General features: G+C 35.5%; 1 protein-coding gene across 1 annotated transcript in view; it reads left to right on the top strand.

The window, feature by feature from the left end:
- The first annotated feature begins 5,271 nt into the window (after positions 1 to 5,271).
- Positions 5,272 to 24,865, top strand: part of BMPR1B (bone morphogenetic protein receptor type 1B) — a 729,768-nt gene continuing 710,174 nt past the window's right edge. The window contains exon 1 of the mRNA XM_053703451.1: positions 5,272 to 5,326. The gene's annotated coding sequence lies outside the window, so the exon portion shown is untranslated. The remainder of the gene's footprint in view (positions 5,327 to 24,865) is intronic.

Consider the following 24,865-nt stretch of genomic DNA (forward strand, 5'->3'; position numbering starts at 1 on the left):
GCTTGTGATGTCTAATCATAAACTCTCAGTGCTAATGTATGTTAGCTACTATTATCTAGCTTTCTCTGCATTCATGAACCCACAGAGTAAATAGTAAACAGTCACTTAAAACGTTGAATTACTTGAATGATGGTAATTACTGTATGTTGTTGCATGTGAAGGGCAGAGATTGTTTCAAAGTGTATTCTTATTTCCCTCCCTTCCTCTCTCCCTTCTTTCCCTTTCTCCCTCCCTTCCTCTCTCAACTCCCTCCCTCCCTCAACTCCCTCCCTTCTTTCTTCTCCTCCCTTCTTTTTTTCTTTCCCTCCCTCCCTTCTTTCCCTCCCTCCCTTGCTCCCTTCTTTCAATCCTTTCTTTCACTCTCTCTCTTCTTTCTTTTCCTCCCTTCTTTCTTTCTTTCCCTCCCTTCTTTCCCTTGCTCCCTTCTTTCACTCCTTTCTTTCCCTCCCTTCTTTCCTCCCCCATTTTCTCCTCTCCCTCCCCACTATTCTCTTCTCTCTTCTCTCTCCCTCCCTTCTTTCCTTTCTCTCCCTTTTCTTACCTCCCCTTCTTTTCTCTCCCTTCTCTCAGGGAGAAAATGGTATGAGATGCATGCAATTCAACCCACCTGTATGCAAGTGCTTTGCTAGCCCATTTTCTTTTGAATTGTTATGAAAAAAAAAAAAAAAACATTTTACACACTGACCCAAAAAAATATTAAGGGGGAAAAAGGTCTAAAACCTTTTGGTGTAGGGGGGGGGGAGCAGAATTTTGAGTGCCTAGTGCAGCACAAAATATAAATATGCCACTGGTTAAGAGGCTAACTGTAAACAAACACACAAAGCAGCCAGTAGCAATAAAGAACCAATGTATGATGATGTATTCCTATCCAACTGGCTGCTTATTGTTTTCTTTCCCAGCATCTCTGTGATAAACCTCTTGCATAGACCTCTATTATTTGTGTTTATTCAATCTAAATGTAGGAAATCCAGATGTTTCAGAATTATTGCAAATGTAACTCAGGCAGGCTGATATATTGACGCAAACATGTTTCACATAGATTGGAACTCTGTGTTATGAAATTCTTAAAACTATGGGGTTCACTCCTCCAAATTCTAACTAATTAGCATCTAGTCAAGTTAAACCTTTATATTTGCAATATGTTCCACACCCCTTTAATACATTATACTTAGGAGCCCTGACAACCTATACATTTTCCTATGTATCCATCTTGCAAAAGGACACTCAAGTCCAAATTAAACTTTCATGATTCAAATAGAACAGCAATTTTAAACAACTTTCTAATTTACTTCCATTAACAAAATGTGCACAGTCTTTTTATATTTACACTTTTTCAATTACCAGCTCCAACTGAGCATGTGTAAGAATTTACAGAATATACGTATATGCATTTGTGATTGGCTGATGGCTGTCACATGGAAATAGCCATAACTTTGACATTTTTTGGAAAAAAATCTACTACTCATTTGAAGTTCAGACAAAGTGATATTGCATTGTCTTTTATCATGCATTTGTTGATTATGCATGATAAAAGGCATATGAATCTACTGTATTTATGGGTCCTTTAACCCCTAGAAAGGCATGTCCTCACATCATCTGTGTTGAGAGTTTTTCTTAGATAATGAACATAACAGGATATAAACACCCACTGGATTTTTAACAATCCAATCCATTATGCTTGGGTAAAGGCCTACATAGTTGTAAAATAACTTGCCTTGTCACTGAGTGAATGTGTCTTATTGTGATTTTAACAAGTGCCTCTTATATGTAGGACAGCTTATATGTTGTTAAACAAGATACGCTTCCCTCTTTTTCCTCCTTTCTTCCAATAGTTTATCATGGCAGTTTTAACTTTGTGTATTTTTGTCTTTCAAGTGGAAAGCAAGATACACAGGGGCGAAACTACAGGGGGTGCAGAGGTCGCAGGGGCGACTGGGCCCCTGAGGGTGGGGGCCCAGCTTAAATTCTTGCACCTGTGCCCTGTGGTTTCTAGTTACGCCTCTGAAGATAAAGAATAGATGCATGCCCTATATAAAGGAACATTATTCTTTATAATACAATATTTGGGGTAAGACTACCAATCATAGAGAAGAAGCCCAAGGACACAAAAAGAAAATGAAACAATCCATAACCAATACCTAAAAACTTAACGTTTTATTGTAATTAACATCAATGCTAGTAATATTAACAACAATTCCAACTGGCTAAAAAGAGACAATAAACTTAAAATGTAATCCCTCATAAAATGTTTAAATATCATGACATTTAACACTGAAAATGTAGAGGCTGGAGTGAATTCTTCAGCATTCTGAAATCTGACGCTAAACAACATTCTACACAGTGACTGTTTGATCAATGCCGAAGCTCATTTATATATGTGCCCATTTGCCCATTAGTAAAGGAAATATGATAAACAATACAAAATGATTTATGTCTCTGGACTTCAAAACAATGTACATTTTCTTAACAGAAAGAATGTTTCATTTAACCTCTTAAGGACATATGACGGAATTTGTCCGTCATAAAACAATTGAGCAAACTGAAAGCTGTGTCCTTAAAGGGTTAAAAAATTCTTTATGCACTTATTTTGCAAAGCACTGCTTTAATATATACTAAACTATACTAGACATAAATATAAAAACGTCCCTTTAAAGGGACAGTAAACACCTTGTGATTTTAATAAAAAAATGCTTGGTTGTGTGTACTAAAATACATGCTTTAATATATACTAAACTATACTAGACATAAATATAAAAACGTCCCTTTAAAGGGACAGTAAACACCTTGCGATTTTAATAAAAAAATGCTTGGTTATGTGTACTAAAATAACTTTACACTATTTACTTATTTATGTTGTCCCTTTTCGTGCAATGTTGCTCTGAAAATGGAAGATTCTATTATTTTCAGCACTTAAAATACACCCTGTTAATGTATAAAGGCTAGCCCTGCTACATATATTTAAATAAGTGTCTTTAACTGATAAGAACTGCAAAACAATGTTCTTTATACTAACATAATAACTGTAGCTGCAGACTAAGGCCTAGATTGGCTTGTCCAAAGAAGGCAAATAGTGGGTGAAGTTTGGCTACTGAAATGCAATTGCAGTAAAAAGAATATTAATTTGTTTTAAAATCATTTAGACCTGACTGATATGTTATTTTACAGCAACAGAAGAGATTTGTTTTGTAATTACAAGGTGTTTACTGCCTCTTTAAAGGACCAGTAAAAACAAAAGATTTGCATAAACATCAAATGCATGATAAAAAGACAATGCAATAGCACTTAGTCTGAACTTTAAATAGTAGTAGATTTTTCGTCTGACAAATGTAAAAGTTATGTATATTTCCACTCTTCCTGTATCATGTGACAGCCCTCAACCAATCACAAAATACATATATGTATATTCTGTGATTTCTTGCACAGGCTCAGTAGGAGGTGGTGACTCAAAAAGTGTAAAAAATAAAAGACTATGCACATTTTGTTAATGGAAGTAAACTTGAAAGTTGTTTAAAATTGTTTAAAACTGAAAGTTTATTTTTTGACTCTAGTGTCCATTTAAGTTTGTTTATTAACAAAAATGGGGGTAATAGCTGCTTTGTCTGTGGTATCCCCACCTTTACTATCAGAATCACAAAATAAAAAATGTGGGTTCAGTGTCCCTTTAAGTATTGGCTATAACAAAAGCTATGTTAACATACCCATCAGAAGAAATTACAGTTTCGGTGGGAGGTAGGAGAGATAAGAAATAAAATATTAATTTTCAATTTTTCTAAGTATTGGCCTAGTATACAGACAGAGGGATAAGGAAGTGTGTGTGTTTTTTTATAGAAAGTGATACAATACAGAGATCTGATTTCCTGAAAATCTTAGCCCATTTTAATAGGTTGTGGTGGCAAAAAACAAAAACAGATATTTTCATATACAAAAATTATCATAAAGGATAAAGTTATCATATATTTTATACTCTGCTTCTGGTATAAAAAGGCATTGGAAACACATTAAGGGGGAACCAATTGTACACTGTCCCTTTAAAAAGATTTTGCATGATCTGTTTTATATTATTAAAATATTTCCCATACTAATGTTTACCATGTATGCTAAGAAAATTACACAATAAATCACTCTTTTGTATTCAGCATGATGATATATAAACTTAAAGGGATGTGAAACCCAACATTTTTATTTCATGATTCGGATAGAACATACAATTTTAAACCATTTTCCAATTTACTCTAGCTAAACATATCAGGTGAGCCAATGATAAGAGGCATATATGTGCAGCCCCCAATCAGCAGCTAGCTCACATTAGTGCATTGCTGCTTGCCTGCTTCTTAGCCTACATAGGTTTGATAAGTAACTAAGAATTAAGTAAATTAATTAATAGAAGTAAATTGGACAGTTGATTAAAATTGTATGTTCAATCTGAATCACGAAAGTCTTTACTTTCCCTTTAAATTATTTTCTAAAAGTGTTTGTTCTTTTATATATATATATATATATATATATATATATATATATATATATATATATATATATATATATATATATATATAGATAGATAGATAGATAGATAGATAGATAGATAGATAGATAGCTATAGATATATAGATATAGATATAGAGAGTGACATTTTAAATAATTTATACACAAATACTAAAATTAGCTATATATACACGAGATAAATGTTATTACATTTAATTTGACATATTATAAGAGCGGTTTGTTATAATTCCTCATTATGGCAAGTAATTCCCTCTATGAAATATCAGCAAATTTTGATAACTAAACCTAGGTGTTCTAATCTTCCTTTCAGAAGTAGATATTAAGGGTAAATAATTATTTAATACGTGTATATATTTTTTTAAGCGTTCCATGATTGTTAGAAATGCGGACATTATTAATACAAATGACCATTTATGTGTTATGATTATTTTGTATTATTTACTTCCTGACCAATACATGTCATAGAATAATAGAGCATTCAGTCTTGATACAGTACTATTACTCTGTGCCAGCTAGACAGTGCTGACAGTGGCTTTATCCCTGTGCCACTTGATGTATATGAGCATCAGTATATCGTTTAGCTGCTCTGTGCTAGCTGTGGCTGTGTGGGCTGAGAAGCACTAGGCAGCTTTTTAATCACTAGTGGGAGCTGCAGAGGGAAAAACAGTGCGAGAACAGCGAGCAGAGATTCAGCAGAGGAAAAAGAAAGCTCAGTGAAAGGAACAGACAAGCAGTTCCGAGCAAACAGAAGAGTGAGCCTGCTGCTGGGCAATACGTCTGGTTCTTAAGCTGTGAGCATCAGGGACAACGTCAGCCTAAGCAGGTAAGTAAATAAGTCTGTAGTGTAGCAGCCTGTGGTGCTGATTTGCATAGATCATTTGCTGCACTTGATAAAGTTTGTAAGCCCAATCTATGAGTGTGTTAGTGCTAGAGGTAGCTCAGTTCTACCCCCAGTAGCATGTGTGCTCTTTGTTATGAATCTTAAGACTTTAAAGCTTTGCTTGGTGCCGTGAGAGTTGCAGATGGAGCTGTGAAATAGATTCAGCTATAGCGTGTATGTATAATGTATTAAACTCTTGGATTCTGCAGAACTACCTAGTGCAATGCAGGGTTTGTATTAAGCAGTAAAGGTCCTGTGTGCGCCTTTCCCAAGCAACACCTCTGATTAAACAAATGTCATCAGCTTGTTTACAAATGGTGTTTTACGGTAATGAATTTGTTGAATGTCACGCTTGGGTTTGCATTTTAATACTACAGAACACAATATGACAATAACTAATAGGCACAATGTCACACTAGAAGGTTAGAAACTTCTTTCTCACTCCAGTGCACCAACAGGATGTGCCATCCTGTTTTATATGGAGAATAGAGTGGGTACTATAATTGCTGTTTGGTACAGCCTGTTAAAAAGCAGGTCACAGCAAAGTGCAATACCAGTGCCCTAAATGAGCTGACAGTTCTTGGGCTGGGGAGTCACATGCACTGTTGAGTGCTTCAAATTAATTGCATCAAAGAGAAATGATCCAGCGCTATACAAGAGAATGAAAAGAACGTTATGCTAAGAATCCTAATGTCCAGGGTGGAAAATAACCCAGTTTACCAGGCAAGTGAAAATCAATTAGTCCATAAGAAAATGAATCTAGGGTAGAAACTACTAGTACTGGACTAGTGGAAATTTCCCTCCCTATTAACATTATTTTTATTAAATGCCATACAGAAATAAATTAAGTATTGTAAAATATTTTAAATCTCTGTTCACACCTTTTGAGGTATAATTATATTGTGCTTTGCTGAGACAAAACCTTTTTGTGGAACTGTTTTTATGTTTATTAAAACAGTAAATATATATTTAACATATTAGTACTTCTCAGAAAAAAGTGAGGCGATTTTCTATTAAAGGGACACTCAAGTCAAATTAAACTGCATGATTCAGATAGAGCATGCAACTTTAAACAACTTTACAATTCCCTTCCATTAATAAAATGTGCACAGTCTTTTTATACAGTATTTACACTTTTTGAGTCACCAGCTCCTACTGAGCATGTGCAAGAATTCATAGAATATAATATATGCATTTGTGATTGGCTGATGGCTGTCACATGATACGGGGGATGTGGAAATAGGTAGAACTTTGAAATGTGTCAGAAACAAATCTACTACTCATTTGAAGTTCAAACTAAGTGCTATTGCATTGTCTTGTTACCATGCATTCGTTTATTATGCAAATCTACTGTACTGGTCCTTTAAAAGTCAAAATAAAGTATGAGGTTTAAAAAAAAAACAGTTCCAGAGTGCTTAATTGAAAAGTAATTAATGTAGTTAATTAAATTACTGTGTAAGAGGGAATTCCTTTTCTTTATTGGCTTCCTGTCAAGGTTTGTGCAATTTAGTTTAACATTAATGAACTACTTATCATATTTCTAATACATAATTCAAATACAGTATTGCATTCAACTCACTAGACACAAGTGATCTGTGATAAAGTTCAGGGCTGACTCTGGAGATCAGTGTATAATGTAGCATGAAGTTTAGAAGATTTATTGAACACCTGCAGATTTCTACATTTCTTGCTTGGAAAATTAAACTTTTTAACCCCATTGGGTGCTAGAGAGTATTATAGCCTACAATGTAACAATGCTGCTCTTTAGCAGTCAGTAGGTTGATACCTTATATAATCAAGAAAGGAGAGTGCCTAAGGGCATTATGATATTCTAGCTCAAATGTATGGGGGGAAAACATAGTAAAAAGGTATATACAGATGCTATACACTGAATGACGTAGAAAAGGGTGTCCAGCCTTGCATGTAAGTAGCCACAATTGATTTAGTTTATTTGCAGCATCAGTGAACACATTTTGGTAATTCTGTATGTTAAAACAAACATGTATAGGTTAGTGTAAATAAACATAAAATCAGTAATTTTTGTCAAGGTAAGTGCCACAATCCTACATATAAACTCATTTAATGGTTATTATAGAACTTTTATTACTATCGACCCTGCAAAAAGTACTGCTCAAGAGCTGCAGAGAACTGCTAGTTCAGAGTGGGAACTGCCTCATAGCCAGTGGTAGTTGCACAGCTGGGTTGTGTGACTATGGCTGCTTATAGCACAGTTTGTTAACTATAATAGCCCTTTAACCAATGTATTTGATCTTCAAAGAAATTACAGGAATTTGTCAATGACAGAGCAACAATTTTGTATGTTTCGAAGAGGAGTTAGGAGAAGAGGTGGTGGTTGTAAACCACATCAAAACCTATGCATCAAGCTCAAGTTCTAAAATGGGGAGAATGAATATAGAAAACATTACCATCTCCAAAAATACCACAAATGTGACTAAAATGATGCTCTAGGGAAATATATATGATGCTCTATTTTGTAAGAGCATTCAGCGATGTCTAGCTTAGCGGATCATGTCCGCCAGACATTGATAAATCGGCCCCTACATGTTGTTGCAGATATTTTTAGATACAGTTTCTGTGCAATTTTACATTTCTGATCTGCTGCTCATATTTATCTAACGTTGCACTAAGTAGTTCCCACTTATACAGCACTCCTACAAATGCAACCTCCCTCTACATGATTCCTCCCACCATAAAACCCTCTATATATCGTCCCATCTCTCATCAGAAATACCTACAAATAAATCCCTCTTAAATACGTATGTACATCTCCTTTCTTAGATTACAGATAACTCCCAACAGTTAATCACTCCCATGACCTAACTGCATCAAATAAAAAATAGAAAAATAAACATAAATAAATATTTGACCCTTAATTTTTATTTACTTGAAGTCTTGTTGAAAAACCTTCACTTTTTTGGCATCTATTGGCCAGCAGCAACACGTCACCTTCTTGATCTTCACTGCTCTCTGGTTCTTTTTAGTGGTTCACTCTTACATTTAAATAAATAAATAAATCCCCAGTTCTTATTGGTTAATCAGGCTATCCAATAAGGACTGCACATGGGTAGGCTTATTATCATCAAAAGGGAGCCTTTGCCCACTCTTCTGATTGGGTAATCACATGTTTTTTGTCTCATTCTCAGTGACCAGTCATAGACTGATATCAGTGATGTGCAGTCACTAGAGGCAGGTGAGGCAGTGCTTCACCTCTCATATGGGCAAAAATAAATATATTTTTTTTATTGGCTTTAAAAAAATAAAAAAAATTGCTATTTTTTTTCCCCAGCATTTTTTTTTTCACAGCTACATGTTGTGCAATGGAGAGGCACAAGCAGGTCTGCCCACCATTACACAACATGCTGCGCCATCTACTGGATGAAAGTGGTTAAGATCATTGCATGGCCCATTATCTGCTTATTTGAGGCAGTCCCATTTGGGCTGACCCAATCCAGTGAGAGGCATTAGTAAGTGGAATTTAGGGTTGGGGCTGGATGTTAAATCATATAAAACAAAACAAAAACGGAAAAAAACAACTTTCATTTATTTTGTTGCTGTCCTGTGAAGCTGACAGCTTTGCTAAAGTGAAAAAGAGAGTTCTGTTCTTCCCCTCTAAGTGCAGTGGAATGTGCCACTGTCACTTCCTGAATCCTTACAGAGCAGGAAAGGGAGAGAGGCAGAGAGAGCAGTGTTTCATTCACATTTTATTGTAGTAAGTGCTGCAGCCGTAGATTTTACTGAAATGGATTCTGTTAGTGAAAATGATAATTTAATGAATGTGGTTTAGTGTTTTTGTTGAATTGTGTTCAGATACAGCTCATTAACAGGGGGGCAGTAAGTGAGCATAACCCAATACTTACAGGAAGTCAAAGGGTCAATTCAAATTTAAATCCATAATTTAAAACCCAGAGTTTGAAGTTAAGTGTCCAGTGTCCACATTATTTAAATTAAAGTTTTTGACATTGAATATTGCTAAGCCTCCCTTTTTCATGGTTATTTGATTTAATTAGGTACAAACTCCATATATGTTATGTCTGTTCAGTCAGAGGATGCAGTATCTATTTTTATTTTTCTCTGTGTCTCCATTTATTTAAAGACTGCTGATAACTTGTAATTTACAAATCCATTGAAAGCTGTTGCATTGTGTTTTTAATATGTGCTGCTTTTATACAAGTTTATATTAATAAAAGGAGATAATGAGTCATTTAAAAAATATATGTAATTATTGCAGATAAATGTTTTTAGAAATAATGCCACTGTAAAGTAACTGGTTAAACACATATTCAAAGGGAGACATTTAAAATTAAACTTTCATGATTGAGGTAGAGCATGCTATTTTAATAGACTTTTCTAGTTATTTATATTTTGAGAATTAGCATCAACTGTTACTGGCCCCATGTCAGCAAATCAAATTAGTTTTTGAAAGGAACATGAAAGTCATAATTACATTTCCATCATTCAGATAGAAATTGCACACAAAAAATAAATAAATAAACTTTCTATTTTACTTTTATTATTATGTACTTCATTCTTTTGGTATCCTTTGGTGTCCTTTGTTGAAGAGCATACCTAAGTGGGATGTGCACGTGCATATGAACACTATATTGCAGCAGCTCTGTTGGCAGTATTGATAACTTTGTGTAAAACTTGTATGGTAAATTATTTCTATTTTTACAATACAGTAGTGAGTAGAGTGTGTGACTGTGCCACATAATTGTGTGAGTGTGTATGTGAGCAGAGTGTGTGTGGGTGTCAGTGAGCAGAGTATGTGTGCTTTATTCTGCAGGTAATCAATACATTTCCGATGAGCTGGTGCTTTAGTGCAGTGTTTCTCAACAATGGTCCTCAAGTACCCCCAATAGGCCAGGTTTTCATTATAGCTGAATCAGTGCACAGGTGAAGTAATCAGCTGATCAGTAACTCAGTGGTTACTAACTTGCTCTCACCCATCACCTGATTATGTCACCTGTGCACTGGTTGAGCTATCATTTAAACCTGCCCTGTTGGGGGTACTTGCGGCCTCTGTACATGTGTTTCTCCGGCGTATCATATCTAGTGCCTCACCAGCTTCTGACCTCACTGCACGTCACTGACTGATATATATGCTTAGGATTTTGAATCTCCAAGATCAGCATTGTTTACTCACCCACTGAGCTAATTTAAAATCTTATATGACCTCTGATTAGTGAGTAGGGTCTGTGTGAATGCTTCACTGACAGGAAAACTTGGGCATTGTGCATTTGCACAAATAAGAATCGTACAATACTGTGACACTGGCACCTTGTGTGCACTCCAGTTATAATCCCACAGTTAAAAAAATTGTCCAAATTAAAATTTAGAGATAAAATGGGAACATGAAACTCTTTTTTTTTTTCTTTCTCTTTTCAATAACATTTTTCAGTTTCATAACATACATGATTACCAATCTACACAATAGGATGACGTTTCCTTTATTTCATTTTTTGGAAGTTAATGAAAAACAAACTTTTTTTTGCATATCTATGCTGACTTTATTTCCATTTCAAATGAATATAACTAACTGAATAAAGAATATGCATAATGTTATGTCGTGTTTTGTGATTATATACTACAGCAATCAGCATCATATCTACCAATGATTTAATGGAAATAAAAGGGCAAAAAGGAAACGCTCTATTAAGTTAATTTTATTATTGCAATGTTGTTTGCATACAACCATGTGTTTAATCCCAGCAAAAGGTTTAAACACAAATTCAAAATGAGCTCCATAGCAGCAACGCACTACTGAGAACTAGCTAAACATACCTGGTGAGTCAATGACAAGAAATAAATGCATGTATCCATCAATTACCAGCTAGTTCCTAGTAGTGCACTGCTGCTGCTGAGCATACATAGATATGCTTTTCAATAAAGGATACCAAGAGAACAATATACAATTTGATAATAGAAGTATATGAGCCATAAAAGTTTAATTGTTACTTTCTTGTGCCTTTAACAATTTATACATACTCATTGAGATTTTGGGTATAATGAAAGTAGCAAGTCTATTAATGAATTGGAAAGCAGCAAAAGTGTTATCTGTAAACCATTTTTTTAAACTAATGGAATCAGGCAGATAGAGAGGTAGTTAGAAGGTAAAGCCTATTCAAGGATAGGGTTTTTAGCACAAGTGATGACGGCTTGTGTGTGAATAGAGTGAAATTTTCACCAGGAATAGAAAAGATTGTAGAGATAACCTTAAATTTTGACTCAAGGTTAAAAAAACACTCTTCTCAGTTTTATGTAGATCTGTATTATTGGGCCATATTGGAAGAAATAAACAGTTTTTGTCTCTAGCATTTAACCAAAATTTCAACCAACTTATGTTCAAATATATTACAAGTGAAGCGCTAATTAATGCTCCTGCTCAAGCGTCAACTGCGCTAGAAGTTGGGCTTTTTGCGCTCGTCGGGTTGCGCTCGTATTATGAGTTGAAAGTAAACTGATTTTACTTGTGTGCTAACCCAACAAGCATAATAAAATCCGAACTTAGAATATCATGTGCGCATTCAAGTATTCCCCCATAGAAGTCAATGGAGCAAAAAAGTAAAAAAACAAACAAACATCCTACTCGCCCACAAACCCAATAGCAATTTCTGTATATGAATTTGTTGCTAGACTAAATGTGAGAGATTGGACCATTAATTGGCCAAGATATATGACTTAAATACAAAGGTAATTTGATGCCCATATAATATGAACACGGCACTGCTATGTTGTGCAAAAGGGGAAATTTATAATCAGTGTCTCATGAGCATATTTAGATCTGATCAAAACGGCTCAACATATAATAATACAATTTCTATTAAAGGAACTTAAAAGGGGAAAAAAGAAAATGCTTTAACATGTTAAAACATTATTCCCTACAAAAGGATTCAGAGAAGCAAACATCTAGTAAACCAGTGACGAGAGACAACTGTGTGTAGCCACCAATCACTCGCTAGCACATATGCCTTTCAACACAGGATACTAAGAGAAAAAAGTCAATTTAATAAAATAAGTACATTTAAAAGTTTCTAAATATTACATGCTCCAGCACAATCATGAAAGTTTGGTTTTGACTTTACTGTTTCTTTAACTGTATGAAACAGATATGCAAAACTTTTTAAGATTTTTTTTTACTGTACTTTGAGAAGGAAGCTTTTATTGTGTAATACACTGGTCTCCATCTAGTGTATTTGCCTCTGTGAGGCCTATTTATCAAAGCATCATGCATTTGCGGGCGTCAATACGCTCACCAAACATCGCAGCCACGGATCTGAATACCATCTCATTTATCAAAAAAGCCGTCAAAAACACGCGCGTCAAATACGGTGTGAAGAGCATCGGACTGGTGTTAACTAACAGTCATCGATGTCGCTGCTATTTCACAACTTTATTTATACCATTTCAATACTGTCCACGAACAAGCACATTTCTCTTTAGCACATTATTGTATATAGTGTAAATGTATTCTTTTTCTGAGCAGGACTAATTGCGAATATAGCAAGTAGCGATATATTTGGTGCAAAGTGGAGAGTGAATTATTAGAATTCTTTATAAGATTGGACATACATATTTTAGTATGTATATACACACACACACACACATATATATATGTGTGTGTGTGTTATGTCAGAAATCTTTTGCAAACATATTTACATGTCCCAAAGTTCCTTTTTTTGTTCTAAACAATGTTGTCTGTCATATCTCTGTGTTTATTTATACCACTATATGTATATATTGTAAATGTATTATTATTCTGAGCAGGAATAATTTCGAATATAACATGTAATCAGAGTATCATATGTATTTATTTGAAATCTATGGCTATTTTAAAGGGATAGGAAAGTGAAAATGTAAGTTGCACTAGTGGGAGCTAGCTGCTACTTGGTGCCTGCACACATTTGTCTCTTGTGATTGGCTAAATAGATGTGTTCAGCTAGCTGCCAATAGTGCAATGCTGTTCCTCCAGCAAAAGGATAACAAGAGAATGAAGCAAATTTGATAATAGAAGTAAATTGGAAAGTTTAAAATTGTATGTTCTATCCAAATCTTGAAATAATATTTTGGGGTTTCCTGTCCCTTTAAGAGTTGGGCAAGGTTTCTCTCTGCACCTGTCTAACCTCTCCTGATTGCCATCTATTTTTAAAAACCACCCCTTCAGAGGTGTTATAAAATGGCCTGGCATGTAAGATGACATTTCTTACTGAAAAAGAAATTCAAGAGAAGGAGGAAATAGACTGAACATATCATGACAGTAAAGAGGTGAATTTAATTTCTGCTGTATCTGAATCATGGCAGTTTAAAGTTAGGTGGGCTATTCCTCTGAGCTATCAGCTTAAGATTTTATTGAAACAAACATCAATTCAAATTTTAAAATCCTTGTCTAAAATATTACACTGTCCTAATGTCAGCATCAATGTTTATCTTTAATATTAATTTCCCATATACATACTTTCAAAGTATAATACACAATGTAACAAATGGCACTTACAAGTTCTGATGAGTGATCAATGACAGAAGTATCAAACAATTTGATTCATTAGTGATTGATTATAATGTATATTTGAATCAGATTGGCTGATGTCATAAATCATGTGATTATGTATATTCCAATCAAAAGTGGTGGAAAAATTCACTAGTGTATGGGTTATTTAGGAGTTTGCGTCATAATTGGTAAGAAAAGTGTTGCGTCAAATATGGCGCGAAGTGGAGAGTGAGACTTGTAATACATGGCATAAACATGGTGCACATAGATTTTTCAAAAAAATAAAAAGGAAGTTAGCTATATTATGTTGTGTATTTATTTCATTTGTATCTCTATATCTATTAGTGCGACAAGTTTGGGGCAAAACTTTGCACCAAATATGTAGAAATAATATTGTCCTCTTGATTTGTAATGAGAAACAAAGTTGTAGCATAATCCATCAGTAGTAATGTATTTTTCATTTGTATCCCTATATCTACTAGTGCACCAAATGTGGAGTAATAATATTGTTTGATTTTTGAAGGGTTTACATATTTAATAGTTTGTAATTGACTTTTATCAGGTGATATGCTTCATTGTCTTGCAGCATCGAACATAAGATTTCAGTGTTTTCCGACTCCCATTGAGTTCTATGGCATCCGCGACCTCAAGGGTGGTGGATTGAAAACTAGGTACGCTGCGTCGGAAAAGACACAAGCATAACTGCTGAATATTTGATAACTTCATAATAGCTTCAAATAGTGTCAAATAGGAAGGCGAATGAGCACAATTCCGCTTGAATTCCACGGGTTTTCAACTTGCATCGATTTGCGTTGGATTGAGATCGCGGGATCGTATGTTACGTCACAAATTTCAGCATTTGACGATCTTGACGCTTTGATAATTTCGTCGGATCAATCTCGGGACAATTAGGATGTGGAATTCCAGCGTATTTTCAGTTGACGCTTTGATATATAGGCTCCTGTGTCTCTTCAAACATTACACTTTACTAATGAAGCCTAAATTCAAAGCTAAAGATGGTTGTTATCTTGTTAAATTTCATTGAGAGCTGTTTTAGTAGGAGGTATGGTCTACATGTACTTTTTGTATTCTAGCCAAACAATCCATGGTGATTGGGGAAGCAATAGATTGAGGTCCTGATTGATTTAACAAATGGCGGGCAGACATGATTCGCTACAGTGGATCATGTCCGCCCAACATCGATAAATGACAACATCCTACGCTGTCGGCATTTATCATTGCTCAAGCATTTCTTGTGAAATGCTTATGCAATGCCGCCCCCTGCACATTCGCTAGCAGGGGATGTCAATCATCCCAATCGTATCTGATCGGAATGATTGCAGTCTGCCACGTCAGAGGTGACGGACGGGTTAAGGACTACTGCAGCTTCTTAAATCTTGATTCCGGAGAGCCAGAAGGCTCACACAAAATGAGCAGCATATGCTGCTTAATAAATCGGCCCCTATGACGCAGACAAATACTGAATAAAACCTCAGATCATGGGCATTGGAAGAATTTTTTTGGGAGGGGGGCAACAATACCCTCCTAAACAAAAATAATATTGGTGTCAATATGTGTAAGAGGAGACAGATGCCTGTTGTACATACATTTATAAAATTAACATTTTCAATATATTTGTAACCACTGCAATAATTCCACAAAGATTGATGTTGTAAGAGCCATAAACTACATCTGTGTGTTTATATAATACAGATTGCAGTGTCCTTGTTCCCAAATAATTACATAATGATATAGTTGTATAGTGGTGGTAGCCGCTTTCAGGGATCAACGTCTAGTGTTCAGGTTGGTCTCCAAAAATCCTCTTAAAGGATGCACAGAAAATGGTGTAGGACACACAAACAACGTGAACTAGTAAATGGAATATACTCACAAACAAAAGTATGTGTGAAGAACTCCAAAGCAGGAATTCAATTCAAAAGTGTATTTACTGAGAGCACAGCTCATGTAATAAAATCTCAACATGTTTCAACAGTGTATAGTGTCTTTTTCAAGAGATAAAACTTCAATAAACAGAGCTACTTTTAACTGCGCAAGTTAGCGAGTGTATGACAAGTTGAAAGCAAAATGTTTGTGTGTGAGCAAAACTCGATGCACGCCAACTTCAGGACTTCGGATATCGTGACTGCACTAATCCATTTACCCCATAGACTTCAATGGAACGCATTATGAAAAAAAAATGTATAGCTCGTGCACTAACCGCATTAGACCTACATCGTTAAACCCAAAAAGTAGTTATGCATATTTTACATTCCAATGTTCTTCACATAGAAGAAAATGTTCTTTTTATTTTTAAATATATATTTCTATATATTTGATTAATATTTTTAAAATATATATCTATTGAATATTTCATTTTTTTAAAAAAAAAATTAAAATTCTTTTATTAAACCAGTTCACAAGACATAAGAGAGAGAATTACATACATTTCGTGTCCATAAAACAGATAACAAATTATGATATGTTAATACAGAAAAAATAAGTAAATACATAAACCAACGAAAAATAAGAGTAAACCTCATGTCTTCCAAGAATTAATCTCAATTCGAATGGTTACCCTGATTTCAAAGTTTCCAACACAAGTACAGGGCAATTCCTGTATATATTATCCCAATATCTTTTGGTACTATCATGCCTGTGAACCATACAAATTTTTCTTTTATCCCCCCAGAATCATAAAATAGACAACAAACTAAAACAAAACAACATAACCATAAATAATAAATAAATCACTCCATCCCTCTATAACATTACTCGCTTTAACACAGTCTTCAAATTATTATGTTACTGATGAAGCTGGTATCCAGGAAAGAGGAAAAAGTCCAGTTTTAGCAGCTGATATAAATGGTTTGGTGTTGAATAATGGAGATAATAACTATTTTTGAATCACCAATATTTGAGCTCTGATCAATTGTAACCATTTATCCAAAAATTCCTGTCTTATTATCATTTAATAAATTAATATTCTGAATCTCAAATGTAATATGTTGTAGAAGGGTAGATATAAAACTAGTAAAACTAGGTGGAGAAGTATCCTTCCACTTCTTCAATATCATGTATCGCATTATCATTGTACAATAGGTATAGTAGTAGTTTGGTCAAATCCGTCAGAAAAAAAATATATCTACCATTAATCTTGAAATAATCCGAAAAAAGTTTGTTGTACCAAAAATTTAATTTGGACCATAATTGTGACATTTTTGGACATTTCCAGAATATATGTTGAATATCTGCTTTATCTAAATGGCATTTAGAACAGTAAAAATCATTATTTGGAAAGAATTTTGCCAATTTAGAGGGAGAGAAATAGACATTGTGAATCAGTTTGACATGTGATTCTTTCCAACTAAAGGGAATTGTAAGTTTTTGCATTAACATAAAACTGTGTCTAATGTTAATAGAGTCTAATGCTGGAAAATGCAATACCCAGAAAGCTTGAATATATAATATAACTGACCCTGTTTAGAAAGCAAAATATTATACAATAACGATATAGAACATTTGCCTACAGAAAATTTCCTAATGGATAGATTGATCTCGGATCATCGACACAGAAGCTCAATTTTACAACTTTTAGAATTAATAAAATGACGTATCTGAAAATATGCAAACAAGTCATTCCTAGATATTTGAAACCTGCGAATAAGGTTATTAAAGGATAGTAAATGTCCGGTAGAAGAGAACAATTGATGCACGTATATCAACCCCTTTTGGGACCATGATTTAAAAACTGCTTGTTGGATTATCTATTGAATATTTCAAATGAAAGTTTCGTTAAAAATATTTAAGGAAATTTGTTTCCCAAAATATTTGTTCCCTTCAGTTTTTGTTTAATTTAAAATGAAACTCAAATCAAATTTTTGTTAAATATTCACCTTTGTTTTCAATAAAGGGACAGTCTACACCAGAAGTTTAATTGTTTTAAAAGATACATAATCCCTTTATTACCCATTCCCTAGTTTTTCATAACCAACACAGTTCTATTAATATACTTTTTACCTCTGTGATTACCTTGTATCTGAGCATCTACTGACAGCCCCCGATCACATGACTTTGTAGCTATTATCTATTTACTTGCATTTTAGTCAATTTATGCAGTGTCTGCCACAAGCCACGGCATGAATACAATGTTATCTATACGGCTCACATGAACTAGCACTCCCTGTTGTGAAAAGCAAATAAAAAATCATGTGATAAGAGACTGTCTTTAATGGCTTAGAAACAGGCAGACATTAAGAGGTTTCAATGTTATAAAGTATATTACTATAACAATTTTGGTTGTGCAAAGCTGGGGATGGGTAGTAAAGGCGCTATCTATCTTTATAAACAATAACAATTTTAGTGTTAAACAGCTACGAGAATAAGAGGTCTGAACCCAAATAAGGGTGCACCAAAAAATAACAAGTGAAATGAAACACCTATGAATACAGTGCTAATGCAGTGAACGTTCAAGCAAGTGATATTCTAAATAATACTGTTCAAAGCTATAATTAGAAAAAAATAATTAAAAAATATATATTTGTTGCATCACTTTTCAAAAATCTTATGTCAACTAGGTAACATGACACACCGTTCTGATCAATCTAATAATGAGAATCAGAGATTTTCTAATCGGTACGATACACTTTGTGAACCTAATACCGCTCTTAATGGTTCAAATTATGCAACTGATTCCCCTACTTTGAATTACATTAATCAGTCGAATGCTCATGATAATAGGCTTTTTTTTTAGAACAAAGGCCAAGACAGCAGTCTTGGACACAACGCAAAATAGCAAGTTACCTAGAGCCCCTCACAACACAAATTCAGTCCCCAAAAGGGAAAAGGCCATATGCAGACAGGGGAGCAGAGGGAGAGGTACCTCCTATCCGCCAAAAAGGCAAGACTTCAAAGATTAAATAAAGGAATTTATAATTTATCTTCCCATTGTCTGACAGATGATGAGGTTAGGATACTTGGGAAGGGTCTTTCCTGCAGCCCTTCCAACTCACATAATCTTTTTAATTTATTTGTTGATGTGAATTGCTTCACACAAAAACTTACCATGCAAAAATATTTTGCTGAAAAGAAACTCAAAGAAACCTCCCTTTGTCCCATTTTAACTGATTCCATGGAGACTAGAGAGAACCCCACTCTAGTCACCTATTAACCTGATGGTTTATTTGAACATTTGAGTAATGGTTTTGTCCTAAGTAATTTTAGGAATAAATCAAACTTTAACCCCACTATTTCTAATAATACTTACATTGAGATCTTTAAAGAATTGGTAATTGAAGAACTAGAATCTATCCCAAAAAAATCATAAACATAGAAATCTATTCCCTAATAAGACGAGAGCACTTGACACTTTGAGGAATGATACACAACTGGTTATTCACCAGGCCGATATGGGTGGTGGGATTGTACTCCAGATTTATGATGATTATGTTAAAGAAGCTTATCAAATTTTACAAGATCAATCCTATTATGAGCTTCTGGAGTGCGACCCTACCGCCCCATATCTTCAAACCTTAATGGGCCTCATCAACTACGCCTTCCAGGAAGGAATTGTGTCTAAACAAGAAAAAGAATTCTTGATCCCTAAGGAACCCAAACGTACCTTCTATTATCACCTGCCCAAAATTCATAAAGATGTTTTGAATCCCCCCAGGCAGGCCGATAATAGCTGGCATAGGAAGCCTAACGGGTAATATCTCTGGCTGCATATGTAGATTTTTATCTTCAAAAATACGTTGTGGGCTTCGAGTCCTATATTAGAGTTTCATCGGATTTGTTAAAGAAATTGGATAATATAATAATTACAGGCAGTCCATTATGGATTACCTGTGATGTACATGCTCTCTATTCTAATATCCTCCATCATCTGGGGATAAAGGCTTTCTCCAGATATTTAGAGGATGATTGGTATATTCCCCCTCTCCAAAAAGAGTTTATTCTGCAATTAATCTTGTTTATTTTGAAACATAATTATTTTTTATTTCAAGACAAATTTTATCTACAAGTTAAAGGAACCACCATGGGTACCAGGTTTGCCCCCAGCTTTGCGAACCTCTTTATGGGGCATTTTGAACAGGATTACATATATCAATCTAAGTTTGGGGCGAACCTGTATTCTATGGTAGGCTCATTGACGATCTTATTTTTATTTGGGATGGCTCCAAAGAGCAAGCATGTGAATTTGTTGATCATCTAAATAAGAATGATTAAGGACTTACTTTTACTAGTTCTATTCACCAAGAAGAGAGAGGTTTTTTTGGACTTAAATTTAAGCTTCAATGGCCAGGGAGGGATTAATAGTGCTACACATTTTAAGACAGTCGATTGTAATAGTTACTTGGAAGTAACCATTCAAGTAACCATTACCTCCCCTGGAAACGTAATGTCCCATATGGACAGTTCAAAAGAATTAGACGCAAATGCAGTTCTTTGGACCAATATGATGAGCAAAGTCTTATCTTAAAACCAAGATTTATAGAAAAACACTACCCAACTGAAATTATTGAGAGAGGTTTCCTCCGGGCAAGAGCTGAAAATAGAGATGAATATTTTAATAATGTTAGAAAGAAACCTATTAATCCAACAAAACCTACCTTGAGATTTATTACTCAATATAATTCAAATCATGCATTACTTCGTCAAATCCTTGATAAACACTGGAGAATCCTTAAGAGGGACCCTATATTGAGTGAATTAATAGGAGAGAAAGCAACTGTAGTATTTAAGAGGGCACCTAACCTTAAGAACATTTTGGCACCCAGTAGAGTCGTAAAAAATGCAAAAAACATCATCAATCCCAATAGGAGTAATAAAGATACTAGTAACACCAATGATCAAACCATTAAATACTCCCGGCCCTGGACACCAAATAACAATTGTACTAGACCAAAGAGAATAGCCATAAATAACCTCCCCTATAGAGTTAGGAGCAGGGTTTTTAAATGTTGTGTCAGAAATTGCAAGATGTGCCAACATATTGGCCATGGTCAGATTAATTTCACTTCTTTTATAACTAAGAAAAGCTATCCCATTAAGGATACATGGATACAAGGACATGTGCATCTCACTATGTGATTTATCTATTAACCTGTGACTGTGGGGTTCAATATATTGGCTGAACTATAAGGCGGGTCAGCCACAGGTAGACTGAACATTCATGTAGTGTGACTAGAAACAAAAAATCACATAGTGTGATTAGACATTGCCATCTTAAACACAATGGCAACCCTGATTGCTACAAGATCATTGCGATAGAACATGTACCCAAGTCATATATGTATAATAGATTTTTGAGACTCCGACAGAGGGAGACATATTGGATACACAAGCTGAAGACCCTTCATCCTTTGGGCCTCAATATGAATATTGATTTGGTGGCATTTTAAATCTTCGGTTTGTGTGTCTTCTATGTGGCCCTTTGTACATCATTAATATTGGACCTTTAGACTCATATATGGGTCATTATCGACAGTTGACTGGCTAATCCAGCTGTCTTAATGGGTTTATGAATTTCTGATGGAACAAATCTTTACACATGTATATAGAGATATACCTCGGACCTATCTGAATTTAATTCCTGTTGATAGAGTTTTTTCCTAAGGCTGGGGAACTGTAATATTGGCTGATTTTAGTTGTCTAGATTTGCTATTCTTTTTCACTTTTGAGCCATATATATCTCAGGGTTGTGCTGTATAGTCTTAGGGTCTAACACATATACAAGTAGCTCTTAGTGACGCTTATATAAATTTATTGTAGCATTGAGGTACATGTAGAATACTCATTGTTGATAGAGTTTATTGTTAAGGTTAGGAAAATTATGATATAGGTCATTTAGATTTGTCACTCCCATTTTACTTTAGAACTATTACAGTTTTTCACCATATAGTCATATGTTTTTGACATATTAAATAGATCACAGCATTGTTGTATTATATTATTGAGATATATATGGATTATCTAAACATTTCGTATTTTGTATTTTTTATTTGTATATTCCGTGATGACATCTACACAGTTTAAAATGTTTATTTTTAAGTAAATAATATATATATTTATAGTCAGCTATGTTGATTTTATGAACTTAGCTGTCGATGTTTTAAATAACTTATCTTTAAGATGATTCCCTCATTTGGATTAAATATATTTATCCTAGTGAGGATCGTTAATGACATTTTTATATCTTGAAAGTTCTTAGTTATTAATTGTTATATGCCTTAATACTAATGTTCCCCTCTTAGTCTGAATATAATGGCATGAGAATATACTATTATCTGATCGGCTTTTTTCAAATTTTTTCCCACACCTACTGAAAGCATCTGTTTCTGCTGGTTTGTAATTTTAGGAACTTTCACTTGTTTTTTGTATTATAGCGTCTGTATATGTATTTAGAGACGCAATTGCGTTCTGATCTTGATTCGATATATCAAACTATCACAGTTAACCAAATTAATTTAACATTACATGTCCTACTTATTATAATCTTTTATTTTTTGTAAAACTAGGCTTTACTATTGCCCTTATGTTCGGACTAAACTAATGTTATTATCAACACACACTTTTGTGTGATTGATCCACTCACCGGCTTCTTTGACCAATTGTATACAGCACGTCGGTGGGTATGTCTCAATCCTGACCTCTGATTGGTCTCATGTACGTGTCAACAAACACATATGTGTACTCTTCACTTTGACGCCGATCAGTGGCCCAATAAGGTGTGTTGATTCAGAGGGGTGTATCACGAGTCACACTCGCGATTGGTCCTTTGTATGTATAATTAGAGCAAGGTTGTGAGGGAACACTACAGCCTGATGAAACAGCGTAAGCACTGAGAAACGCGCTGCTGTGTTTCCTTTCTTTTAACTGATTTTAATAAAATACAGTATCTTTTATCCATCCTTGCTTTATTTTTGGGATATTGGATTTACCTTGGGACCATATACTGTCTAGAACGTGTTCTTGTGCAAGCTGCTACCAGTGATTGAGTCAGCCGAGCATCTCCAAAGCCTTGGTTTGTTTACTATTGCACTGGATGTGCACCTGGGCTTGTGAGTATACCTGACGTCTATTTAAGCCTATATTTGCCTGCATCAACCATATCACACCATTAGGCGCCTCTTCTCTTCCCTATCTTTAGGAACTGGCACAATTTTAGTGTTGACTGTCCCTTTAAAACAAATGTAAGTGTTTTGAAACTTCATACTTACCCTAACGTGCTCTGGAGAACTTGCTAACCCAAACCTCTTCTTGCCAGAGCCCTAGCCACGCTAACAGGAGGCCTAGCAGTTCGTCTCCCAGGACCTGCATTAAAGTTAGTGCAGGTCCTGAGTGCAGAGTGTGCTAAGCCTCCTGTTAGCACGGCCGGGGACCTGGCAAGAAGAGGATTAGGTTAGAGTGCTCTCCAGAGTGCTTAGGGTAAGTATGAAGCCTTAAAAAATAAATTTAAAGGAAACAAATAAATAATGCCGATTTCATCAGTATTTTTTCGTTTTCTTTCAATTTTGTTGGTGCATTCATTTGAATATTCATTTTCGTAAACAAAAATGAATATCTGATTTTTGGTACGAATGCACATCCCTAATATCTATACCCTATGGCCCCTATTTAACAAAGGTCTGTTGGACCTGATCTGACAGTGCGGATCAGGTTCAACAGACATCGCTGAATGCGGAGAGCAATACGCTCTCCGTATTCAGCATTGCACCAGCAGCTCTTGTGAGCTGCTGGTGCAACACCGCCCCCCCCGGCAGATTCGCGGCCAATCGGCCACCAGCAGGGGGTGTCAATCAACCCGATCGTATTCAATCGGGTTGAATTGCGGCGATGTCTGTCCGCCTGCTCAGAGCAGACGGACAGGTTATGGAGCAGCGGACCGCTGCTTCATAACTGGTATTTCTGACAAGCCTGCAGGCTCGCCAGAAACACGGGCCCTCAAGCTCCATCCGGAGCTTGATAAATGGGCCCCATTATATCTATATGAATATATAGGTAGAAATAATACAGATATATATGGGAATATAGAAATCAACCTGATCAAATACGATCAGGTTGATTGACACCCCAGCGACTGATTGACCGCGAATCTGCAGGGGGCGACATTGCACAAGCAGTTTACAAGAACTGCTTGTGTAATGATAAATGCTGACAGCGTATGCTGTTGGCATTTATCGATGTGCGACTGACATGATACGCTACATTGTATCATGTCCGCTCGCACATTGATAAATGGTCCCCATTATCTCTCTCAGTCAGTCTTCCCCTATACATAGTCTCTCTCTCAACCAGTCTTCACCTATACATAGTCTCTCTCAGCTAATCTTCTCCTATACATAGTCTCTCTCAGCCAGTCTTCACCTGTACATAGTCTCTCTCAGCCAGTCTTCCCCTATACACAGTCTCTCTCAGCCAGTCTTCATCTATACATAGTTTCTCTCAGCCAGTCTTCTCCTGTACACAGTCTCTCTCAGTCAGTCTTCCCCTATACACAGTCTCTCTCAGCCAGTCTTCACCTATACATAGTCTCTCTCAGCCAGTCTTCCCCTATACATAGACTCTCTCAGTCAGTCTTCCCCTATACATAGTCTCTCTCAGCCAGTCTGCCCCTTTACAGTCTCTCTCAGTCAGCTTCCCCTATACAGTCTCTCAGTCATTCTTCACCTATACATAGTCTCTCTTAGTTAGTCTTCCCCTGTACACAGTCTCTCTCAGCCAGTCTTCCTCGATATATAGTCTCTCTCAGTCAGTCTTCCCCTATATGTAGTCTCTCTCAGTCAGTCTTCCCCTATACATAGTCTCTCTCAGCCAGTCTGCCCCTTTACAGTCTCTATCAGTCAGCTTCCCCTATACAGTCTCTCAGTCATTCTTCACCTATACATAGTCTCTCTCAGTCATTCTTCACCAATACATAGTAACTCTCTGCCAGTCTTCCCCTATATATAGTCTCCCTCAGTCAGTTTTCCCCTGAT

This window comes from Bombina bombina, chromosome 2 (assembly GCF_027579735.1).
Source record: "Bombina bombina isolate aBomBom1 chromosome 2, aBomBom1.pri, whole genome shotgun sequence".
Classification (NCBI taxonomy): Eukaryota; Metazoa; Chordata; class Amphibia; order Anura; family Bombinatoridae; genus Bombina; species Bombina bombina.